The 26,495-nt window shown below is 34.9% G+C and overlaps 2 long non-coding RNA genes across 2 annotated transcripts; both read left to right on the plus strand.

Annotated features, from left to right (window-relative positions):
• Positions 1-6,939: 6,939 nt before the first annotated feature.
• Positions 6,940-8,877, plus strand: LOC127076124 (uncharacterized). Its single transcript, XR_007786762.1, has 2 exons — positions 6,940-7,693; positions 7,983-8,877. It is a non-coding gene; the product is annotated as an uncharacterized LOC127076124 (long non-coding RNA).
• Positions 8,878-18,225: 9,348 nt separating this feature from the next.
• Positions 18,226-19,546, plus strand: LOC127076123 (uncharacterized). Its single transcript, XR_007786761.1, has 2 exons — positions 18,226-18,979; positions 19,269-19,546. It is a non-coding gene; the product is annotated as an uncharacterized LOC127076123 (long non-coding RNA).
• Positions 19,547-26,495: the final 6,949 nt, after the last annotated feature.

The following is a 26,495-nucleotide window of genomic DNA, read 5'->3' on the forward strand; positions in this document are numbered from 1 at the left end:
TTAGGGCTCCGGTGGTGTGCTGGCGTTGCCTAGACCATCTGATCATAGTTCCACGTTTTAATTAGGACCCTTGCTTTTGCATACCACGCGTGTACACGCGTTGATTGAGGTGTTGGATGGAAGTGCATGCTTGGCCATCAGATCTGCCACCTAAATTAATAAGGGAGATCTGATGGCCCTTGTTTTTTTGAATTTTCATTTTATTTTCTGATTTTTCATTTAATCCCTTTAGTTTATTTTATTTATAGAAATTTCATTTTTAATCCAAAAAATATGAGACTTTCACCAAAAATCTTTAAATATTTTTCTTTTCCATATTCTGAATTAAAATTATTTTTTGGATTAATTTTGGTATTTTTCATGAACTAAATGTTTTTGTGCATATTTTTAATTGCTTAAAAATACGTATGCATTTTCAAAAATCATGAATTTTTTTGTCTAAGGTCCTTTGACCTTGTTTGACCTAGGATAAATCCATTCGCCATTTATTTGGTGTTTTGAAGGGATTTTAGATTTTGACCAAGTAAAAATGCATTTTTGTTCATTTTTAAATTGGTTTTTAATTGATTAAATGTTGAAAAATATTGTTGATCCATTTTTATGGTCTTGTAATGTTTGACTTTCTGTTTGGGCCTTGGTCAAGGTTGATTTAACTTTTGTTGGATCAAAACCATTGGATTTAGGGGATTGATGAAATGTACATTTCATCTCCCAAAATGCATGGATGGTTTTGATTTGATGAAATTCCTCCCATGATGAATTTGGGTTTCTATCTTCCCCTCCCTCTTCATCTTCATCCCTATTCTTCCCCGTTCCCCCATTTGACCAATGAAATCTCTAATGTCTAAAGGCTAATTGGTTCATCAATGACCTTGTGTCAGATGAATCAACACAGGTGTGACTGAGATAGGTCGTTCCCATTTTCTTTTAGTGTGTGGTATGTTTTAGGAATTTGGTTCTTCATACCAAATCTCTAACATACATTAACCCCTAAATTTTTATTGCCCAACCTCAAATAGTTGTGACTTCTACATAAGTCCAATTACGATTGCTTAACATAGAGATAAATTTGATCCTCAAGGCATAACATTCTAGTAAGTCTCCCATTCTACATTGCATTGTGTGAAAACTTCACCTTTTTTCCTTTCCTGGGATCTAGTGGCAAACTTGTTGAATTATCCAAGTTGAAGCCCTTCTCATGGAAGATGTCTTGGTTTATGGATTCATACTTGTGAATGAATGGTTGAGTGTTCTCCAAAGAATGACTTAATCAATTAAAAATCACCACTAACACTTGAATAACTGATGACTAACATTTGACTAACTCTTGTTAATATTGCTTTACTTTCAAGTCATTTACTATTATGCAATTTAAATTATTTAAGTTATTTAAGGTGGAAAAAGTGAACATTTGACTTGGTACTTAGAAATTTTTTAATTATGTTTAATTTCCCAAACTTCCACCTCAAAATTCATCATGATCCAAGCTTCAAATGGAAAAGTGTTCAACATGAAAGTTGTTCCCCTTTATATCACCTTTCCAAAAAGTCTAAAATCACTTCATTTGGCCAAGGTTTGAATGACTTGCGCATGGCTTTTCTTCAAGGTTCCATTTGGATGAATCTGATGACCACTTCTCAATTCCAAATGCATGGCTTCATGCTACACTTTCAACATCACTTATGATCATCTTTGTACCTTTTGACATCACTTCATGGGCCTATCACACGCCCATGCAATCATGCACATGAGAATTGCTAATTTTGGCATTTGAATGGAAATGTGTGGAAATAAATTGCCAAGCATATAAATACATTGCCTCGTGCTCAGAAATGGGGACACCTTGCCCAAGATTTGCTTCTGCAACCTTCTCTTCACCATTAGAGGATAAACTTGAAGGTTTTCAAATGAAAATCGAGTTTCACTTTCACTTCTATTTTGAAGTTGAAACTCCAAGAATCCAAACCATTTAAGCTCTCAATTCATCTCCTGCAATCAATTGGAAGCAAACCCAAGCAAATTGAGATCCAGATCGAGCTTCATCACTGCAAACAAAATGTGAAATTTGCCAAACTTTCTCTCTTCGATTCTCTCTCAATTCTTCACCATTCTCTTTGATTTTTGGTTGGCTGAAGTTCTACCAATGTAGGTAACAATATTGAGTTACTTTGAGGTCAAATCAAAGCAACTCAGATCATGAACCTCAAATTTCAAATCCATGTATCTTTCAATATACTTGGAATTGGAAGAAATAGAGGTCAGATTCATGTTCTTGAGCATTTTTCCTTCAAAAACATGTACTCACTTTTCATTTTCCATTTGATTCATGGTGGACCAGTCCGGTCAGGTCCACCGAAGAAGATGATCCGAGTTAGTGCTCTGATGGTGTGCTGGCGTTGCCTAGACCATCTGATCATAGTTCCACGTTTTAATTAGGACCCTTGCTTTTGCATACCACGCGTGTACACGCGTTGATTGAGGTGTTGGATGGAAGTGCGTGCTTGGCCATCAGATCTGCCACTTAAATTAATAAGGGAGATCTGATGGCCCTTGTTTTTTTGAATTTTCATTTTATTTTCTGATTTTTCATTTAATCCCTTTATTTTATTTTATTTATAGAAATTTCAGTTTTAATCCAAAAAATATGGGACTTTCACCAAAAATCTTTAAATATTTTTCTTTTCCATATTCTGAATTAAAATTATTTTTTGGATTAATTTTGGTATTTTTCATGAATTAATTGTTTTTGTGCATATTTTTAATTGCTTAAAAATACTTATGTATTTTTAAAAATCATGAGTTTTTTTGTCTAAGGTCCTTTGACCTTGTTTGACCTAGGATAAATCCATTCGCCATTTATTTGGTGTTTTGAAGGGATTTTAGGTTTTGACCAAATAAAAATGCATTTTTGTTCATTTTTAAATTGGTTTTTAATTGATTAAATGTTGAAAAATATTATTGATCCATTTTTATGGTCTTGTGATGTTTGACTTTCTGTTTGGGCCTTGGTCAAGGTTGATTTAACTTTTGTTGGATCAAAACCATTCGATTTAAGGGATTGATGAAATGTACATTTCATCTCCCAAAATGCATGGATGGTTTTGATTTGATGAAATTCCTCCCATGATGAATTTGGGTTTCTATCTTCCCCTCCCTCTTCGTATTCATCCATATTCTTCCCCATTCCCCCATTTGACCAATGAAATCTCTAATGTCTAAAGGCTAATTGGTTCATCAATGACCTTGTGTCAGATGAATCAATACATGTGTGACTGACATAGGTCGTTCCCATTTTCTTTTAGTGTGTGGTATGTTTTAGGAATTTGGTTCTTCATACCAAATCTCTAACATACATTAACCCCTAAATTTTTATTGTCCGACCTCAGATAGTTGTGACTTCTACATAAGTCCAATTACGATTGCTTAACATAGAGATAAATTTGATCCTCAAGGCATAACATTCTAGTAAGTCTCCCATTCTTCATTTCATTGTGTGAAAACATGACCTTTTTTCCTTTCCTGGGATCTAGTGGCATACTTGTTGAATTATCCAAGTTGAAGCCCTTCTCATGGAATATGTCTTGGTTTAAGGATTCATACTTGTGAATGAATGGTTGAGTGTTCTCCAAAGAATGACTTAATCAATTAAAAATCACCACTAACACTTGACTAACTGTTGACTAATATTTGACTAACTCTTGTTAATATTGCTTTACTTTCAAGTCATTTACTATTATGACATTTAAATTATTTAAGTTATTTAAGGTGGAAAAAGTGAACATTTGACTTGGTACATAGAAATTTTTTAATTATGTTTAATTTCCCAAACTTCCACCTCAAAATTCATCATGATCCAAGCTTCAAATGGAAAAGTGTTCAACATGAAAGTTGTTCCCCTTTATATCACATTTCCAAAAAGTCTAAAATCACTTCATTTGGCCAAGGTTTGAATGACTTGCGCATGGCTTTTCTTCAAGGTTCCATTTGGATGAATCTGATGACCACTTCTCAATTCCAAATGCATGGCTCCATGCTACACTTTCAGCATCACTTATGATCATCTTTGTACCTTTTGACATCACTTCATGGGCCTATCACACGCCCATGCAATCATGCACATGAGAATTGCTATTTTTGGCATTTGAATGGAAGTGTGTGGAAATAAATTGCCAAGCATATAAATACATTGCCTCGTGCTCAGAAATGGGGACACCTTGCCCAAGATTTGCTCCTGCAACCTTCTCTTCACCATTAGAGGATAAACTTGAAGGTTTTCAATTGAAAATCGAGTTTCAATTTCACTTCTATTTTGAAGTTGAAACTCCAAGAATCCAAACCATTTAAGCTCTCAATTCATCTCCTGCAATCAATTGGAAGCAAACCCAAGCAAATTGAGATCCAGATCGAGCTTCATCACTGCAAACAAAAGGTGAAATTTGCCAAACTTTCTCTCTTCGATTCTCTCTCAATTCTTCATCATTCTCTTTGATTTTTGGTTGGCTAAAGTTCTACCAATGTAGGCAACAATATTGAGTTACTTTGAGGTCAAATCAAAGCAACTCAGATCATGAACCTCAAATTTCAAATCCATGTATCTTTCAATATACTTGGAATTGGAAGAAATAGAGGTCAGATTCATGTTTCTGAGCATATTTCCTTCAAAAACATGTACTCACTTTTCATTTTCCATTTGATTCATGGTGGACCAGTCCGGTCAGGTCCACCGAAGAAGATGATCAGAGTTAGGGCTCCGGTGGTGTGCTGGCGTTGCCTAGACCATCTGATCATAGTTCCACGTTTTAATCAGGACCCTTGCTTTTGCATACCACGCGTGTACACGCGTTGATTGAGGTGTTGGATGGAAGTGCGTGCTTGGCCATCAGATCTGCCACCTAAATTAATAAGGGAGATCTGATGGCCCTTGTTTTTTTGAATTTTCATTTTATTTTCTGATTTTTCATTTAATCCCTTTAGTTTATTTTATTTTTAGAAATTTCATTTTTAATCTAAAAAATATGGGACTTTCACCAAAAATCTTTAAATATTTTTCTTTTCCATATTCTGAATTAAAATTATTTTTTGGATTAATTTTGGTATTTTTCATGAATTAAATGTTTTTGTGCATATTTTTAATTGCTTAAAAATACGTATGTATTTTCAAAAATCATGAAATTTTTTGTCTAAGGTCCTTTTACCTTGTTTGACCTAGGATAAATCCATTCGCCATTTATTTGGTGTTTTGAAGGGATTTTAGATTTTGACCAAATAAAAATGCATTTTTGTTCATTTTTAAATTGGTTTTTAATTGATTAAATGTTGAAAAATATTGTTGATCCATATTTATGGTCTTGTGATGTTTGACTTTCTGTTTGGGCCTTGGTCAAGGTTGATTTAACTTTTGTTGGATCAAAACCATTGGATTTAGGGGATTGATAAAATGTACATTTCATCTCCCAAAATGCATGGATGGTTTTGATTTGATGAAATTCCTCCCATGATCAATTTGGGTTTCTATCTTCCCTTCCCTCTTCATCTTCATCCCTATTCTTCCCCATTCCCCCATTTGACCAATGAAATCTCTAATGTCTAAAGGCTAATTGGTTCATCAATGACCTTGTGTCAGATGAATTAACACAAGTGTGACTGAGATAGGTCGTTCCCATTTTCTTTTAGTTTGTGGTATGTTTTAGGAATTTGGTTCTTCATACAAAATATCTAACATACATTAACCCCTAAATTTTTATTGCCCGACCTCAAATAGTTGTGACTTCTACATAAGTCCAATTACGATTGCTTAACATAGAGATAAATTTGATCCTCAAGGCATAACATTCTAGTAAGTCTCCCATTCTTCATTTCATTGTGTGAAAACATGACCTTTTTTCCTTTCCTGGGATCTAGTGGCATACTTGTTGAATTATCCAAGTTGAAGCCCTTCTCATGGAATATGTCTTGGTTTAAGGATTCATACTTGTGAATGAATGGTTGAGTGTTCTCCAAAGAATGACTTAATCAATTAAAAATCACCACTAACACTTGACTAACTGTTGACTAATATTTGACTAACTCTTGTTAATATTGCTTTACTTTCAAGTCATTTACTATTATGAAATTTAAATTATTTAAGTTATTTAAGGTGGAAAAAGTGAACATTTGACTTGGTACATAGAAATTTTTTAATTATGTTTAATTTCCCAAACTTCCACCTCAAAATTCATCATGATCCAAGCTTCAAATGGAAAAGTGTTCAACATGAAAGTTGTTCCCCTTTATATCACATTTCCAAAAAGTCTAAAATCACTTCATTTGGCCAAGGTTTGAATGACTTGTGTCATACCCCAATTTTGTCCGGGCATATTTAAATTTTCATAGAATTAATTTCATTTTTATTTTGCATCATATGCATAACATGACATACATTCCATCATGAATAATACCTGAAATATCAGTCAGAATAAATTTATTGAGAATACAGACAAATTGGTTGAATCATTTCTCAAGAACATGCAGAATCAGTGGGTAAAAAATTTCAAAATTAAAATTAAAGACGCCAATATTATTAATCTACTGTTCACGTAGTTTAACCTGGTGTGCTCGTTGTATTTTTCAGCAACTGTTTCGATTACATTTTGACCCGTCTGAGCCTTTTAACCGGTGCAAATTTATTTCAGAATTTGAGGAAACGCTGTATTTTTTTTAATAAGTATATTTTGTGTTGATTATTTTAGTGTGTTCGATCTATTTTTTTGAGTCAATTTTTATTCGATTTCTATTTTTAATCAGATCATTTTATTTCTTTATTCAAAATATCATATTAAACAATTAGAGTTTTCATTATTATTATTATTACTATTATCTAAGTTAAATTACTCTTTAAGAATTTTTTTTAATAACTAATTTTTAATAATAGATAATAAAAATGTTTGCAAATAAGGGTATTTTATCAGCATTGGATTCTTTCTCTCCACTCTGAACAAACTTTTCCACCCTTTCAGCACTCACGCTACCTCACATGCTCCCTTCCCATCACTCACAACCTCTATCATCAGTAAACGAAAAGAAGGAAAACACTTATTTTCTGCTTTCAAAAGGCAACCCAAAATCTTTTCATCTTTCCAACACACAACAACAAATTCACCTTTCTCTTCTTTTCACACAAATCAGCAGCCACCTATCACAATCACTCTTGATCTCTCCCTCACGCTACCTCACATTTTCTCATCACCATAAACCCATTCCAACCTTCAATTTGCTTTGAACATCCCTTCTCTCTCCATTCACAGGGAAGAAAAAACGGTTCACTCTTGTTACACAACCGCCATCTTCCTCGACACCACACTAACACCTCATTTTCGCTTCCGCCGAAACAACCTAGAATAACCGCCGTGAATCGCCACCACTACCACTACGTCGCCGCATCATCCCTCAACCACCGTCAATTTTGAACCATCCGCCATCTTCCTCATATATTCCGGCGATAAATTCCAGACCTCATCGCCGTGTCAATAACCGAACTCCTTCACACTCAGGCGAATCCACCTCTGTTCACAGACATCGCCGCCGCCACGGTTTGCTCTTCTAAATTCACCACAACCAACCGTGACGCAGATTCTCTCTTCCCCAACAGGCAAAACCAAGCAACAAAACTTCCAACTCCGCAGCAACAACAAACGACAGCAGTGACACCGCTTCGGTAAAAATATCAATTTCTTATGCTTGTGGTGTTGTGATTTTGAGATTAACTCTGTTATTACATTAAATTTTTATTGATTTCTGTTGTGTTACAAACTGTTGCAAGTATTATAGAGTGCAGATGTTCTGAGATTGATTCCATTAGGTAGTGTTTTTTGAATATGACTATGGCCTCATTGTTTTCTACTGGTTTCCTATTGTGTTGTAGTTTGTAATTGTCTTACCAAGGTGTTGTGTAACCATCTTTAGAAGGCTTTTGTTATTATGATAATTTGAATTGCTACTTGCAGTTGTAATGTCCAGTTGGTGTTCTGTTTGGAGAAGTGGCTCTCATGGGCAAGGCTTTTGTTTATTGTTATATCCAATATTTTTTAATGTTATCCTCTTTACGTTCCGCTAATCGCATCATGTTGATTCCATAGACATATTAAACTTCATATTGAGTTGTATTGAAGCAGTTTGGTATTGATTGCAATGAATTTGTTACATGTTTAATGCTATCATTTTCTTGCTGTGGGATTAAAGTGGTTTAGCGTTACGGTAACAGTTTGTGTTGCGTTTTCCTTGATATTACGCTGTTGGTTATAGCCACTGTTTTGATTTAGATTTGGCTGCATTAATCTATGTTGATTGTTGGTATTAGAATGTCCTAATGTTCTTTTCCGGGGTATTTTCGATGTGATCGTGTTGTTGTTGTTGTGCGCTTAAGTTGTCGCGTTTAAAATTGAATATCATTTGCAGCTTCGACGTGTAAATGTTTCGATTATATTTCTGTTTCAATTGCATATTTACTTCCTTTCCGATTGGGTTATACCGTTTTGGTATTCAATATTATAATGTTGAAAATACTGTTATAAACAGGAACTTGTATCATATTCTGGTTCTGTTCTAGCTGTTAAATCATGCTTATAGCTCTAATATTTGTTTCGGTTTCAATATGGTTGCATTACATGTCGGCTTTATTGCATAAATCTCAATGCCGAATTTCTTCGACCGACCATTCACGACAACAACCTTCGACATCGTGGTAACAACATGATTTATTTTTTGTATTATACTACTTTGTGTATGTCTTTTATTCGATTCCGCGGCGGTGTTTGTATGTCTTGTTGTTGTAGATTCGATCCCGTGAAACATTTTGTTAATGGAGGATATATACTTTTGTTTATGAATTTGATTGGTGAAGGATGACGAAGCTCTCTTTTATTTCCAGATTTTTCCTCTTGGATCTGTTAGAGATTTTCCTGCTGATAGTGTGAGTTTTGTGTCTAAATTTTTCTGCATAATGACTACTGATATGGATAGTGTGAGTCTTGTATTTAGATTTCTTGTCATAATGAATACTGATACCAATACTGTGAGTTTTATGCATTGATATGGATGGTGTAAATTTGTGTTTTATATAATTTATCATAGTACTGGTAGTGTGAATATGGATCATGATATTTTATAGCATTAATAGTGTGGTGATGGAAAATAAATGATTGACTTTTCTCTTGTTCTTTTTGTTTCTTAATTATCATTTTCATTCAAGTAAGAAATTTTGCTTTGTAAAATAATAATTAAAAGTTAGAAATCATTGAGTTTTTATAAGTTTAGCTTTTTTATCCTCTATTTATTTATTGGGTGTTTTTTCTATAGGTTTAAGTAATAGGTTAATTTAATCTATAAATTCTGGTTTGTTTCTTATCGATTTAGGTAACTCTTTTTGTAATATTTTGAACTTAAGGGCTAGTTTTATGTCTAAAATACATTTAAGTTATTTTTAATCAAAACTTTTCTTAAGAAATCGAATTTTAACCCATCGATTCAACATTTATATATGTTGTAATGATATCGGATTTTCTTTTGATAAATCAATACGATTTCGCCGCGTTTCGGTCCATTACGTACGACATTTCAATACCATTGTCGCTATGTACGAACCGACTTTGAGCACATTGTGCGTTAATTCGCTTCAATTATTCAAGTCAACTTTGTTCTAGGTATATATATCAGTTAATTAAAATTCATTTAAATTAGTTAATTTTAATAATTAATTTTAATTATCTTGAATTTTTTATTTAATCAAATAATTTTGATGATTAATTTTGATTATATTAATTAAGTGGTTTAGTTAAATTTTAATTAATATATATATATTTTTTTTGTTAATTAAAGACTGATCACTATAGCAAATTCCTAATCATTTTCAAACCATACGAAAAAGGAGATGGTTTTGAGTTTTCAACTCCTCTCCTTGATTGTTTACGAATTCTTTTACTCGGTCAATCGAATGATTGTCATCTCTAATCCACTTAAGCACAAACCCCGATTAAATCAAAACACTTTTATAATAATGAAATGAAAAAGGAGATGACTTTGAGTCTTCAACTTCTCTCCTCGATTGTTTGAATACGAGTTTTCTTACTCGGTCAGTTAAACACTCGTCATTTCGTTACAAACTTCTAAACCCGATTAAATCAAAACATTTTCATAATAAAAAATGAAAAGGGAGATGACTTTGAGTTTTCAACTTCACTCCTCAATTGGACGAATACGAGTTCTCTTACTCGGTCAGTTGAACAATTGTCATTTTTCCACCAACTTATACCGTAAGTCAAATCATTTCATAATAAACTGTACGAAAAGGGAGATGGTCTTGAGTTTTCAATTCCTCTTCTCAAATGCTTGGATATGAGTTGTCTTACTCAGTTATTCAAGTACTTGTCGTTTATTCTAAAATACGTCAACCATGTACAACCTTATTTTCATAAATACTCAGATGAAACAGAAAGCGGTCTAGAGTCTTCTATTCCTTTTCCCGATTATTAGGATACGAGTTATCTTACTCAACTGTCCGAGTAATCGTCATCCATTCAAAATACCTTAACTATTATCAACTCCTTTCACAATAAAGGATGAAAAGGGAGATGGTCTAGAGCCTTCGATTCCTCTCCTCGACTATTAGGATACGAGTTGTCTTACTCGAATATTCGAGTAATCGTCATCCAACAAAATATCTCAACACATCAAATCTATCTTTTCTCGCCCTCGTGCGATCGAAACCGATCAAAACATCCAACATATTAATCCAATTTGTCACCCCTGTGTGACCAAAACTCTGTTCAGAAAGAACATTGTTTAATCCTTTCTAATACGCACAACAAACCAATGCTTAAGCCTCCGCCGAGAGTAGACAAGCCAGTGTTTAGCCTTTAGAACGCGATCTAAACAGCTGTTCTATAAAAGACACCAACCAATCGTAGTCCCCGAACTACGAATGCTCTGACTTCCTTATTGCACCATAAGGATACGTAGGCAGGAGATTGCTGTATCTTCGCGAGCACACTAATAAAAAACCTCCCCTTTCCCTTTTTGAGGTTCTCATCCACTTCTATTTTTAATATTTTATAACTTAAAGATAACAAACAAACATAAATTAACACTCGAAACGCAAATTAGAACTAAAAGGTTCCCGTTGAGTACAACGGACGTAAGGGGTGCTAATACCTTCCCCTTACGTAATCCACTCCCGAACCCGAATATGGTTGCGATGACCACTATTCCATTTCCTAAAGGTTTTATCGATATTTTCCTATTCCTTCATTGGGATAAATAAAGTTCGATGACGACTCTGTTCGAACATAATTAATTTTTTCGCGATCATCGCGAGGAATCGTATTTTTCGAGATGCGACAGATGGCGACTCCACTGGGGACAGCTCCAAGCAAAAGAGAGTGAAGCCTAGTTTAGTTCAGTTTCTATATTGTGTGTTAATCTTGTTTGTTTATCTGTTATTTATTTTTTTATTCTGCTATTATTATTCTGTCATAATTATTATATTGTGATTTATTGACTATGTCTTATTTGGGGTTCTCTGGTTGGTGATACTTTGTGAGATAGGCTCTTCACCCGAGTCTGAGAAAAACCATAAGATTAAGTTGGTGGTTGCGTAGTGGACGCCCACAAGGAGTCTTCCTTGTTGGGAAGATATGAAGACCCCACCTAGAGGAGATTCTCTTGAGATATTATTGTCCGACGAGTTTTCGTCACGACGATAGTATTCTCAAGTTGGATCAATGACTCTATGGACCTTTTAACCCATTATATCCGGCGGTTATGTAGTATTAACCTACAAAGTTTCAGACTCGTTGGGTTAATACGAAAGCCCCAATCAGATGAGATCCCTTGGACGTATTACTATCTTACAGTAATATTTCCAACCTCGATCTATGACTCTGAGAACCTTGTTAGAACCCTGGACTTGAGAGTCATGTAGTAAAATCCTCATGGAGTTTTCCTTGTTTGGATAATACAAAGACCTCACCTAGACGAGATATTCTTAAGGATATTATTGTCTAACGAGTCTTCGTCACGCCAGTGACGTTCTCAAGAAATATCTGTGACTCTAGGAACCTACCAACTGTAGAGCCTACCCATGGGGTTCCATTAATCAGAGATACCTGTCATTTACCCGTTATTTTGATCTATCTGAAAACACTTTGAACCTGTGATCCTGAACATGTCACTACAACTCATACACATATCATTGCATCTGCAATCGTCATGCATTGCATATCACCTTTCATACAAAATATATACAAAAAACTCATCCACCCTTCGTCCATAGCCTGCAGTTGATTTCCCGATACTCATATCAGACTTGAAGTAGCTCTTGAAAGATCATGGGTCCGTTGGAGCAAAGCCATATTGCATTGGGAGGAGATGTGGACTCGATGAAAAATTAGCTAGACCAACTTGTGGAAGCTATGATAGTTTCATCAAAAAGGAAGACATCCTCAATACTAGCAATCGTTGGACTGATTTGTTTTTATTTTTGCATTTGTAGTTTCTTTGTTGTTAAAAGCTGCTTGTGTTTAAACATTGTTGTTTTTAATGGTAATATTGATGAAGTAATGATGCATGTTTTGAATTAATTATCTCGCATTCACTCATTTTTCTTCTCTTATATCAAAAATAAAAATACATAAGTGTTTCTCCCATTCTCTTTTCTTTATCATAACCTTTGTTTTAGCAAAGATTTGAGGGATGATGACGAAAACAAGTTACCCATAATTGCTGACTATATGCTTTCGGATAAAATCCTGCTGATGATGTACAGGCATTGTTTCAGATTCCCAAACACTGGAGAGATAAGGAGTTAATCCCTAGTCAACCACTTCGAGCCTGAAGTAGGAGTTTCTTTCGGATCTAAAAAACCTTATATTAAACCTGGGGCAGGGTAGTGTTCAGTTAATCTGACTATGCATTCAAATCACAAGATGAAATATCCAGTATGTGGATCAACTACATGCCATTCTTCGCACACATCCTAAAGTGTCGAAGGAACCTTGAAAAATCAAAAAGTTATGACGGTTGTTCTTCAATGACAAATGACTTGGCAGTCACATTCTAAAAAAGGGAATCAATAAAAAGCCCGCTAAGTCGATACCCCAAAAGGAGACTTAGGCAAAAACCGGGGCAATCCCGATGGACTAAAAGCTTCAAAAGCAGTTCAGGCAAAAGTTAGGGATCAAGAAAAAAAATCAAAGGAGGTCACGAAAAACCCTCAACAAAACAAAACGAGATTCAGTGACCACCATATCAAAATCAAAAGATCACCAACATCCATAAAGAGCGAAATAAGTGACTGTCATTTCAAAAAGATCTTACACTGCTGAAATCTTGTAAGAGTAAGTGTGTGTCGAATTAATTGAACGTAGGATTGGAGATCATCATGAAGAAGGGGTGGGTTAAAATAAACTTCGAGCCTTATATCCTTTTGTTTCAATAACCATGAACCAAGCCACGTTACAACCCTCAAAAGACCTAATTGAGGTAGGGTTATTTCCGAAAGCATATTACAGCAAAGTTGCGTAAACTGACTCCTAAAGATTTGCTAATCTTCAACATCGATGTCATTATTCTCGTTGTGTCTTTCACACTTTAAATTGATGAATCAACATTACATTTGGACTCATGGTCCACTCGTCACACACTATCACATAATTCCAATAAATAATTCTTTTCAAAACCTGCATAAGTATCGCATTAAAATTACCATTTCTGAACAAACAATCTTAACTGCAAGACAGTACTTGACGTCAGGGAAATTCCAATAATAAGGAACGATCAGAGGAACTTGGACATTCGTTGGTGCTGACCCGAATCAAGACTACCTCAAAACCTATGAATCTGAGACATGCCACCTAAACATCAGTTGGTCATAGGAAGATTACTCCAAGAATTGGTCAGTCTTAAACAGTCTCCAACATCTGTTAATAAATGTGCAAACCATTTCAAGAATCAGTTGATCTAGAGCAAATCATCTCAGGACTCTGCAAATCACCTAGAGGTTCTGTTGGCCAGGGGCAGACCCCTTCAATGTTCAGTTAGGGTGAGTTAAGTCGCTTCAAACGCTCATACCGGGGCAAGCTACCTCAAGAGCACAAAAAAGTCAACCACTCCAAGAGTCGGTTAACCAAGGATAAATCCTTTCATGGATCAAAATTCTGGGGCAATCCATCTTCAAATTATGGTACAATTGCTTTCAAAATCCTTTCGAGGTAAACATTTTGCATAGACCCATCACATTGGGGCAAGATGAGCCATACAGGAGCAAGTCATCTCCCTGACTTCAAGCTGTTCAAGAGAAAGCTTTTTCACACGTCATCAACTGCAGAGTTCAAGATGAGTGTCGGGGAATCACGCTATCACCCCATAAAATAACCTTTTGACATACAAAAGCCTTTCTGCAAAAAAAAAAAAAAACCTTCTCTTCCAATACCCATGCAGGGGCATTTTGGAAACCTTTCAATCATTACATAAGTCATCATCATGCATTAGTCATGTCGCTTTGCTCTAGCATAAAGCCATGCATATCATATCATTTATCAGGCATAACCCATAACATGAACCTGACATCAAAAAGCCTTGAAACCCAAAATCCGACGCCAAAGTCCAACTCTCGCCTGGAAATTTAATCAAAGTCCAGTTCCCGTCTGGTAATTCATTTCAAAGCCCAGTTCCCGTCTGGCAACCTTTTTCAAAAGCCCAGTTCCCGTCTGGCAATTTATTTCAAAACCCAGTTCCCGTCTGGAAATTTATTACAAAGTCCAGTTCTCGCCTGGAAATTTATTTCAAAGTCCAGTGCCCGTCTGGAAATTTATTTTGAAGCCCAGTTCCCGTCTGACAATTTGTTTTAAAACCCAGTTCGCGTCTGGAAATTCATTTCAAAGCCTAGTTCCCTTCTGGAAATTTATTTCCAAAGTCCAGTTCTCGTCTGGTGATTTATTTCCAAAGTCCAGTTCCTGTCTGGCAAACTATATCAAAAATCAGTTCTTGTACAACAAATCATTTGCCAAATACCAGTTCTCGTCTGGTAAATTATATCTAAATACCAGTTCTCGTATGGTAAATTATCTCTTAATACCAGTTCTCGTTTGGCAGGTCACCTATTTCGATACCAGTTCTCGTCTGGTAGTCAATTATTTTCACCAGTTCTCGTCTGGTAGCCTACTTTAAAAATCAGTTCCTGTCTGATAAACAAAAACAAATTCAGTCCCGTCTGACATTTCAATTATTTTCACCAGTTCGCGTCTGGTAACATATCCTTCAAGTGTTATCCTCATTTGGCAGTTCAATCTCCTTCACCAGTTCTCATCTGGCAGTTCTCATTTAAAGTCCAACCTCATTGGCAATCAAGAATTAAACCCTACAAAAACATCCAATTATCCAGTTGCATTCCCACATGCATCACACGAATCATCCATACATGGTTTTCCTACCAAACAGAAAATTGAAAAACACAGTCATATCAATCATCAGCATACTCATGCATAACACTCCCACAAAAGGGGAATTTCAACAAAATAAAAATCATTCGCATTCCTACATGCACATCCAAATACCCCCAGCAATTGCATACTGCATACGTCTCATGCATCCTCCCATGCATAGTATTTCCACCCAAAGTGGAACATCATACAAAAATCACACCAAAATATCAGGATCCAAGGTCATTCATGTATATCCTGGACATTTCTCATTTCCAAATAAAGTTATTTCCCCGCATGTGCTCGTAGAGTTATTTCTCAGCAAATTATTTTTCAACTTTACGATTAAATATGATATTCCCAACAATTTTCTTTACAATCATCGCTCCCCAAGCAGAGGTTACCCAAAAAGTCTCTTATGAGCTTTTCCCCTGCAAAGCATTTCCAATATGTCTCCCCCAAAAGGAGTCTTTTCTTAAAGTTCCCCCAACAGACGAATATTCGAGATACTGCTTCATTTATCTGAAGAATCTCATCTCTCTGTTTGAGATACTGCTTCATCAATTTGAAGAATCTCATTTGTTTTCTAGAGATACTGCTCTAATATCCTCGAAGAGTCTTAGATTCAATTAAGGTATCATTCCCTTGTTCGGAATATCTTAATTCTATCATATAAGATGCTGTTTCGACCCGATACAGAGAATCTCACTCTTTACTGTTCGAGATGCTGCTTCATCAATATGAAGAGTCTCATTTCAGATTTCTTTTAGAGATACTGCTCTAATATCCTCGAAGAGTCTTAGATTCAATTAAGGTATTTTTTCCTTGCTGGAACATTTTAATTCTATCATATAAGATGCTGCTTCGACCCGATACAGAGAATCTCATTTTTACTGTTTGAGATGCTGCTTCATCAACATGAAGAGTCTCATTTCAGATTTTTTTTTTAGAGAATCTCACTCTTTACTGTTTGAGATGCTGCTTCATCAATATGAAGAGTCTCATTTCAGATTTCTTTTAGAGATACTGCTCTAATATCCTCGAAGAGTCTTAGATTCAATTAAGGTTTTTTTTCCTTGCTGGAACATCTTAATTCTATCATATAAGATGCTTCTTCGACCCGATACAGAGAATCTCATTTTTGTTGTTTGAGATGCTGCTTCATCAACATGAAGAGTCTCATTTCAGATTTTTTTTTTAGAGATACTGCTCTAATATCCTCGAAGAGTCTTAGATTCAATTAAGGTTTTTTTTCCTTGCTGGAACATCTTAATTCTATCATATAAGATGCTGCTTCGACCCGATACAGAGAATCTCATTTTTACTGTTTGAGATGCTGCTTCATCAACATGAAGAGTCTCATTTCAGATTTTTTTTTAGAGATACTGCTCTAATATCCTCGGAGAGTCTTAGATTCAATTAAGGTATTTTTCCTTTCCGGAGCATCTTAATTCTATCATATAAGATGCTGCTTCGACCCGATACAGAGAATCTCATTTTTACTGTTTGAGATGCTGCTTCATCAACATGAAGAGTCTCATTTCAGTTTTTTTAGAGATACTGGTATAATATCCTCGGAGAGTCTTAGATTCAATTATGGTATTTTTCCCTTTCTGGAACATCTTAATTCTATCAGATAAGATGTTGTTTCGACCCGATACAGAGAATCTCACTTTTGTTGTTTGAGATGCTGCTTCATCAATATGAAGAGTCTCATTCAATTTTTAGAGATACTGCTCTAAGTATCCTCGGAGAATCTTAGATACGATTGAGGTATCATTCCCTTGTCGGAATATCTCAATTATATCATATGGGATACTGCTTCGTTGATACTCAGAGAATATTGTGTGTCCAGTTCAAGACACTATTCTGCTAAATATCAGAAAATCTTAGATACAGTTGAGGTATCATTCCATTATTGGAATATCTCGATTATGACATCCAAGATACTGTTCTGACGATTCCCAGAGAGTCTTGACTATTTCGTTTTACCTTCTGACAACCATTTCTTACTGTATTTCTCAATGCATTTTCCTTTTTGCATTTTTCCTTGCATTTCAAAGGACAAAATTTGGGTCTTTTTGTATTTAATTACCTTCCACCACGAATGCATGAAGACTATCGTCATTCTTACTTTCTGGTTCAAGATAATTAAATAGGGGCAGCTGTCATACCCCAATTTTGTCCGGGCATATTTAAATTTTCATAGAATTAATTTCATTTTTATTTTGCATCATATGCATAACATGACATACATTCCATCATGAATAATACCTGAAATATCAGTCAGAATAAATTTATTGAGAATACAGACAAATTGGTTGAATCATTTCTCAAGAACATGCAGAATCAGTGGGTAAAAAATTTCAAAATTAAAATTAAAGACGCCAATATTATTAATCTACTGTTCACGTAGTTTAACCTGGTGTGCTCGTTGTATTTTTCAGCAACTGTTTCGATTACATTTTGACCCGTCTGAGCCTTTTAACCGGTGCAAATTTATTTCAGAATTTGAGGAAACGCTGTATTTTTTTTAATAAGTATATTTTGTGTTGATTATTTTAGTGTGTTCGATCTATTTTTTTGAGTCAATTTTTATTCGATTTCTATTTTTAATCAGATCATTTTATTTCTTTATTCAAAATATCATATTAAACAATTAGAGTTTTCATTATTATTATTATTACTATTATCTAAGTTAAATTACTCTTTAAGAATTTTTTTTAATAACTAATTTTTAATAATAGATAATAAAAATGTTTGCAAATAAGGGTATTTTATCAGCATTGGATTCTTTCTCTCCACTCTGAACAAACTTTTCCACCCTTTCAGCACTCACGCTACCTCACATGCTCCCTTCCCATCACTCACAACCTCTATCATCAGTAAACGAAAAGAAGGAAAACACTTATTTTCTGCTTTCAAAAGGCAACCCAAAATCTTTTCATCTTTCCAACACACAACAACAAATTCACCTTTCTCTTCTTTTCACACAAATCAGCAGCCACCTATCACAATCACTCTTGATCTCTCCCTCACGCTACCTCACATTTTCTCATCACCATAAACCCATTCCAACCTTCAATTTGCTTTGAACATCCCTTCTCTCTCCATTCACAGGGAAGAAAAAACGGTTCACTCTTGTTACACAACCGCCATCTTCCTCGACACCACACTAACACCTCATTTTCGCTTCCGCCGAAACAACCTAGAATAACCGCCGTGAATCGCCACCACTACCACTACGTCGCCGCATCATCCCTCAACCACCGTCAATTTTGAACCATCCGCCATCTTCCTCATATATTCCGGCGATAAATTCCAGACCTCATCGCCGTGTCAATAACCGAACTCCTTCACACTCAGGCGAATCCACCTCTGTTCACAGACATCGCCGCCGCCACGGTTTGCTCTTCTAAATTCACCACAACCAACCGTGACGCAGATTCTCTCTTCCCCAACAGGCAAAACCAAGCAACAAAACTTCCAACTCCGCAGCAACAACAAACGACAGCAGTGACACCGCTTCGGTAAAAATATCAATTTCTTATGCTTGTGGTGTTGTGATTTTGAGATTAACTCTGTTATTACATTAAATTTTTATTGATTTCTGTTGTGTTACAAACTGTTGCAAGTATTATAGAGTGCAGATGTTCTGAGATTGATTCCATTAGGTAGTGTTTTTTGAATATGACTATGGCCTCATTGTTTTCTACTGGTTTCCTATTGTGTTGTAGTTTGTAATTGTCTTACCAAGGTGTTGTGTAACCATCTTTAGAAGGCTTTTGTTATTATGATAATTTGAATTGCTACTTGCAGTTGTAATGTCCAGTTGGTGTTCTGTTTGGAGAAGTGGCTCTCATGGGCAAGGCTTTTGTTTATTGTTATATCCAATATTTTTTAATGTTATCCTCTTTACGTTCCGCTAATCGCATCATGTTGATTCCATAGACATATTAAACTTCATATTGAGTTGTATTGAAGCAGTTTGGTATTGATTGCAATGAATTTGTTACATGTTTAATGCTATCATTTTCTTGCTGTGGGATTAAAGTGGTTTAGCGTTACGGTAACAGTTTGTGTTGCGTTTTCCTTGATATTACGCTGTTGGTTATAGCCACTGTTTTGATTTAGATTTGGCTGCATTAATCTATGTTGATTGTTGGTATTAGAATGTCCTAATGTTCTTTTCCGGGGTATTTTCGATGTGATCGTGTTGTTGTTGTTGTGCGCTTAAGTTGTCGCGTTTAAAATTGAATATCATTTGCAGCTTCGACGTGTAAATGTTTCGATTATATTTCTGTTTCAATTGCATATTTACTTCCTTTCCGATTGGGTTATACCGTTTTGGTATTCAATATTATAATGTTGAAAATACTGTTATAAACAGGAACTTGTATCATATTCTGGTTCTGTTCTAGCTGTTAAATCATGCTTATAGCTCTAATATTTGTTTCGGTTTCAATATGGTTGCATTACATGTCGGCTTTATTGCATAAATCTCAATGCCGAATTTCTTCGACCGACCATTCACGACAACAACCTTCGACATCGTGGTAACAACATGATTTATTTTTTGTATTATACTACTTTGTGTATGTCTTTTATTCGATTCCGCGGCGGTGTTTGTATGTCTTGTTGTTGTAGATTCGATCACGTGAAACATTTTGTTAATGGAGGATATATACTTTTGTTTATGAATTTGATTGGTGAAGGATGACGAAGCTCTCTTTTATTTCCAGATTTTTCCTCTTGGATCTGTTAGAGATTTTCCTGCTGATAGTGTGAGTTTTGTGTCTAAATTTTTCTGCATAATGACTACTGATATGGATAGTGTGAGTCTTGTATTTAGATTTCTTGTCATAATGAATACTGATACCAATACTGTGAGTTTTATGCATTGATATGGATGGTGTAAATTTGTGTTTTATATAATTTATCATAGTACTGGTAGTGTGAATATGGATCATGATATTTTATAGCATTAATAGTGTGGTGATGGAAAATAAATGATTGACTTTTCTCTTGTTCTTTTTGTTTCTTAATTATCATTTTCATTCAAGTAAGAAATTTTGCTTTGTAAAATAATAATTAAAAGTTAGAAATCATTGAGTTTTTATAAGTTTAGCTTTTTTATCCTCTATTTATTTATTGGGTGTTTTTTCTATAGGTTTAAGTAATAGGTTAATTTAATCTATAAATTCTGGTTTGTTTCTTATCGATTTAGGTAACTCTTTTTGTAATATTTTGAACTTAAGGGCTAGTTTTATGTCTAAAATACATTTAAGTTATTTTTAATCAAAACTTGAATTTTTTATTTAATCAAATAATTTTGATGATTAATTTTGATTATATTAATTAAGTGGTTTAGTTAAATTTTAATTAATATATATATATATATTTTTTGTTAATTAAAGATTGATCACTATAGCAAATTCCTAATCATTTTCAAACCATACGAAAAAGGAGATGGTTTTGAGTTTTCAACTCCTCTCCTTGATTGTTTACGAATTCTTTTACTCGGTCAATCGAATGATTGTCATCTCTAATCCACTTAAGCACAAACCCCGATTAAATCAAAACACTTTTATAATAATGAAATGAAAAAGGAGATGACTTTGAGTCTTCAACTTCTCTCCTCGATTGTTTGAATACGAGTTTTCTTACTCGGTCAGTTAAACACTCGTCATTTCGTTACAAACTTCTAAACCCGATTAAATCAAAACATTTTCATAATAAAAAATGAAAAGGGAGATGACTTTGAGTTTTCAACTTCACTCCTCAATTGGATGAATACGAGTTCTCTTACTCGGTCAGTTGAACAATTGTCATTTTTCCACCAACTTATACCGTAAGTCAAATCATTTCATAATAAACTGTACGAAAAGGGAGATGGTCTTGAGTTTTCAATTCCTCTTCTCAAATGCTTGGATATGAGTTGTCTTACTCAGTTATTCAAGTACTTGTCGTTTATTCTAAAATACGTCAACCATGTACAACCTTATTTTCATAAATACTCAGATGAAACAGAAAGCGGTCTAGAGTCTTCTATTCCTTTTCCCGATTATTAGGATACGAGTTAGCTTACTCAACTGTCCGAGTAATCGTCATCCATTCAAAATACCTTAACTATTATCAACTCCTTTCACAATAAAGGATGAAAAGGGAGATGGTCTAGAGCCTTCGATTCCTCTCCTCGACTATTAGCATACGAGTTGTCTTACTCGAATATTCGAGTAATCGTCATCCAACAAAATATCTCAACACATCAAATCTATCTTTTCTCGCCCTCGTGCGATCGAAACCGATCAAAACATCCAACATATTAATCCAATTTGTCACCCCTGTGTGACCAAAACTCTGTTCAGAAAGAACATTGTTTAATCCTTTCTAATACGCACAACAAACCAATGCTTAAGCCTCCGCCGAGAGTAGACAAGCCAGTGTTTAGCCTTTAGAACGCGATCTAAACAGCTGTTCTATAAAAGACACCAACCAATCGTAGTCCCCGAACTACGAATGCTCTGACTTCCTTATTGCACCATAAGGATACGTAGGCAGGAGATTGCTGTATCTTCGCGAGCACACTAATAAAAAACCTCCCCTTTCCCTTTTTGAGGTTCTCATCCACTTCTATTTTTAATATTTTATAACTTAAAGATAACAAACAAACATAAATTAACACTCGAAACGCAAATTAGAACTAAAAGGTTCCCGTTGAGTACAACGGACGTAAGGGGTGCTAATACCTTCCCCTTACGTAATCCACTCCCGAACCCGAATATGGTTGCGATGACCACTATTCCATTTCCTAAAGGTTTTACCGATATTTTCCTATTCCTTCATTGGGATAAATAAAGTTCGATGACGACTCTGTTCGAACATAATTAATTTTTTCGCGATCATCGCGAGGAATCGTATTTTTCGAGATGCGACAACTTGCGCATGGCTTTTCTTCAAGGTTCCATTTGGATGAATTTGATGACCACTTCTCAATTCCAAATGCATGGCTCCATGCTACACTTTCAGCATCACTTATGATCATCTTTGTACCTTTTGACATCACTTCATGGGCCTATCACACGCCCATGCAATCATGCACATGAGAATTGCTATTTTTGGCATTTGAATGGAAGTGTGTGGAAATAAATTGCCAAGCATATAAATACATTGCCTCGTGCTCAGAAATAGGGACACCTTGCCCAAGATTTGCTCCTGCAACCTTCTCTTCACCATTAGAGGATAAACTTGAAGGTTTTCAATTGAAAATCGAGTTTCAATTTCACTTCTATTTTGAAGTTGAAACTCCAAGAATCCAAACCATTTAAGCTCTCAATTCATCTCCTGCAATCAATTGGAAGCAAACCCAAGCAAATTGAGATCCAGATCGAGCTTCATCACTGCAAACAAAAGGTGAAATTTGCCAAACTTTCTCTCTTCGATTCTCTCTCAATTCTTCATCATTCTCTTTGATTTTTGGTTGGCTAAAGTTCTACCAATGTAGGCAACAATATTGAGTTACTTTGAGGTCAAATCAAAGCAACTCAGATCATGAACCTCAAATTTCAAATCCATGTATCTTTCAATATACTTGGAATTGGAAGAAATAGTGGTCAGATTCATGTTTATGAGCATTTTTCCTTCAAAAACATGTACTCACTTTTCATTTTCCATTTAATTCATGGTGGACCAATCCGGTGAGGTCCACCGAAGAAGATGATCGGAGTTAGGGCTCCGGTGGTGTGCTGGCGTTGCCTAGACCATCTGATCATAGTTCCACGTTTTAATCAGGACCCTTGCTTTTGCATACCACGCGTGTACACGCGTTGATTGAGGTGTTGGATGGAAGTGCGTGCTTGGCCATCAGATCTGCCACCTAAATTAATAAGGGAGATCTGATGGCCCTTGTTTTTTTGAATTTTCATTTTATTTTCTGATTTTTCATTTAATCCCTTTAGTTTATTTTATTTATAGAAATTTCATTTTTAATCCAAAAAATATGAGACTTTCACCAAAAATCTTTAAATATTTTTCTTTTCCATATTCTGAATTAAAATTATTTTTTGGATTAATTTTGGTATTTTTCATGAATTAAATGTTTTTGTGCATATTTTTAATTGCTTAAAAATACGTATGTATTTTCAAAAATCATGAATTTTTTTGTCTAAGGTCCTTTGACCTTGTTTGACCTAGGATAAATCCATTCGCCATTTATTTGGTGTTTTGAAGGGATAATAGATTTTGACCAAATAAAAATGCATTTTTGTTCATTTTTAAATTGGTTTTTAATTGATTAAATGTTGAAAAATATTGTTGATCCATTTTTATGGTCTTGTGATGTTTGACTTTCTGTTTGGGCCTTGGTCAAGGTTGATTTAACTTTTGTTGGATCAAAACCATTGGATTTAGGGGATTGATAAAATGTACATTTCATCTCCCAAAATGCATGGATGGTTTTGATTTGATGAAATTCCTCCCATGATCAATTTGGGTTTCTATCTTCCCTTCCCTCTTCATCTTCATCCCTATTCTTCCCCATTCCCCCATTTGACCAATGAAATCTCTAATGTCTAAAGGCTAATTGGTTCATCAATGACCTTGTGTCAGATGAATCAACACAGGTGTGACTGAGATAGGTCGTTCCCATTTTCTTTTAGTGTGTGGTATGTTTTAGGAATTTGGTTCTTCATACCAAATCTCTAACATACATTAACCCCTAAATTTTTATTGCCCAACCTCAAATAGTTGTGACTTCTACATAAGTCCAATTACGATTGCTTAACATAGAGATAAATTTGATCCTCAAGGCATAACATTCTAGTAAGTCTCCCATTCTACATTGCATTGTGTGAAAACTTCACCTTTTTTCCTTTCCTGGGATCTAGTGGCAAACTTGTTGAATTATCCAAGTTGAAGCCCTTCTCATGGAAGATGTCTTGGTTTATGGATTCATACTTGTGAATGAATGGTTGAGTGTTCTCCAAAGAATGACTTAATCAATTAAAAATCACCACTAACACTTGAATAACTGATGACTAACATTTGACTAACTCTTGTTAATATTGCTTTACTTTCAAGTCATTTACTATTATGCAATTTAAATTATTTAAGTTATTTAAGGTGGAAAAAGTGAACATTTGACTTGGTACTTAGAAATTTTTTAATTATGTTTAATTTCCCAAACTTCCACCTCAAAATTCATCATGATCCAAGCTTCAAATGGAAAATTGTTCAACATGAAAGTTGTTCCCCTTTATATCACCTTTCCAAAAAGTCTAAAATCACTTCATTTGGCCAAGGTTTGAATGACTTGCGCATGACTTTTCTTCAAGGTTCCATTTGGATGAATCTGATGACCACTTCTCAATTCCAAATGCATGGCTTCATGCTACACTTTCAACATCACTTATGATCATCTTTGTACCTTTTGACATCACTTCATGGGCCTATCACACGCCCATGCAATCATGCACATGAGAATTGCTAATTTTGGCATTTGAATGGAAATGTGTGGAAATAAATTGCCAAGCATATAAATACATTGCCTCGTGCTCAGAAATAGGGACACCTTGCCCAAGATTTGCTTATGCAACCTTCTCTTCACCATTAGAGGATAAACTTGAAGGTTTTCAAATGAAAATCGAGTTTCACTTTCACTTCTATTTTGAAGTTGAAACTCCAAGAATCCAAACCATTTAAGCTCTCAATTCATCTCCTGCAATCAATTGGAAGCAAACCCAAGCAAATTGAGATCCAGATCGAGCTTCATCACTGCAAACAAAATGTGAAATTTGCCAAACTTTCTCTCTTCGATTCTCTCTCAATTCTTCACCATTCTCTTTGATTTTTGGTTGGCTGAAGTTCTACCAATGTAGGTAACAATATTGAGTTACTTTGAGGTCAAATCAAAGCAACTCAGATCATGAACCTCAATCTTCAAATCCATGTATCTTTCAATATACTTGGAATTGGAAGAAATAGAGGTCAGATTCATGTTCCTGAGCATTTTTCCTTCAAAAACATGTACTCACTTTTCGTTTTCCATTTGATTCATGGTGGACCAGTCCGGTGAGGTCCACCGAAGAAGATGATCCGAGTTAGTGCTCCGATGGTGTGCTGGCGTTGCCTAGACCATCTGATCATAGTTCCACGTTTTTATTAGGACCCTTGCTTTTGCATACCACGCGTGTACACGCGTTGATTGAGGTGTTGGATGGAAGTGCATGCTTGGCCATCAGATCTGCCACTTAAATTAGTAAGGGAGATCTGATGGCCCTTGTTTTTTTGAATTTTCATTTTATTTTCTGATTTTTCATTTAATCCCTTTATTTTATTTTATTTATAGAAATTTCAGTTTTAATCCAAAAAATATGGGACTTTCACCAAAAATCTTTAAATATTTTTCTTTTCCATATTCTGAATTAAAATTATTTTTTGGATTAATTTTGGTATTTTTCATGAATTAAATGTTTTTGTGCATATTTTTAATTGCTTAAAAATACTTATGTATTTTTAAAAATCATGAGTTTTTTTGTCTAAGGTCCTTTGACCTTGTTTGACCTAGGATAAATCCATTCGCCATTTATTTGGTGTTTTGAACGGATTTTAGGTTTTGACCAAATAAAAATGCATTTTTGTTCATTTTTAAATTGGTTTTTAATTGATTAAATGTTGAAAAATATTGTTGATCCATTTTTATGGTCTTGTGATGTTTGACTTTCTGTTTGGGCCTTGGTCAAGGTTGATTTAACTTTTGTTGGATCAAAACCATTCGATTTAGGGGATTGATGAAATGTACATTTCATCTCCCAAAATGCATGGATGGTTTTGATTTGATGAAATTCCTCCCATGATGAATTTGGGTTTCTATCTTCCCCTCCCTCTTCGTATTCATCCCTATTCTTCCCCATTCCCCCATTTGACCAATGAAATCTCTAATGTCTAAAGGCCAATTGGTTCATCAATGACCTTGTGTCAGATGAATCAATACATGTGTGACTGACATAGGTCGTTCCCATTTTCTTTTAGTGTGTGGTATGTTTTAGG

Source organism: Lathyrus oleraceus, chromosome 4 (genome assembly GCF_024323335.1).
Source record: "Lathyrus oleraceus cultivar Zhongwan6 chromosome 4, CAAS_Psat_ZW6_1.0, whole genome shotgun sequence".
Lineage (NCBI taxonomy): Eukaryota > Viridiplantae > Streptophyta > Magnoliopsida > Fabales > Fabaceae > Lathyrus > Lathyrus oleraceus.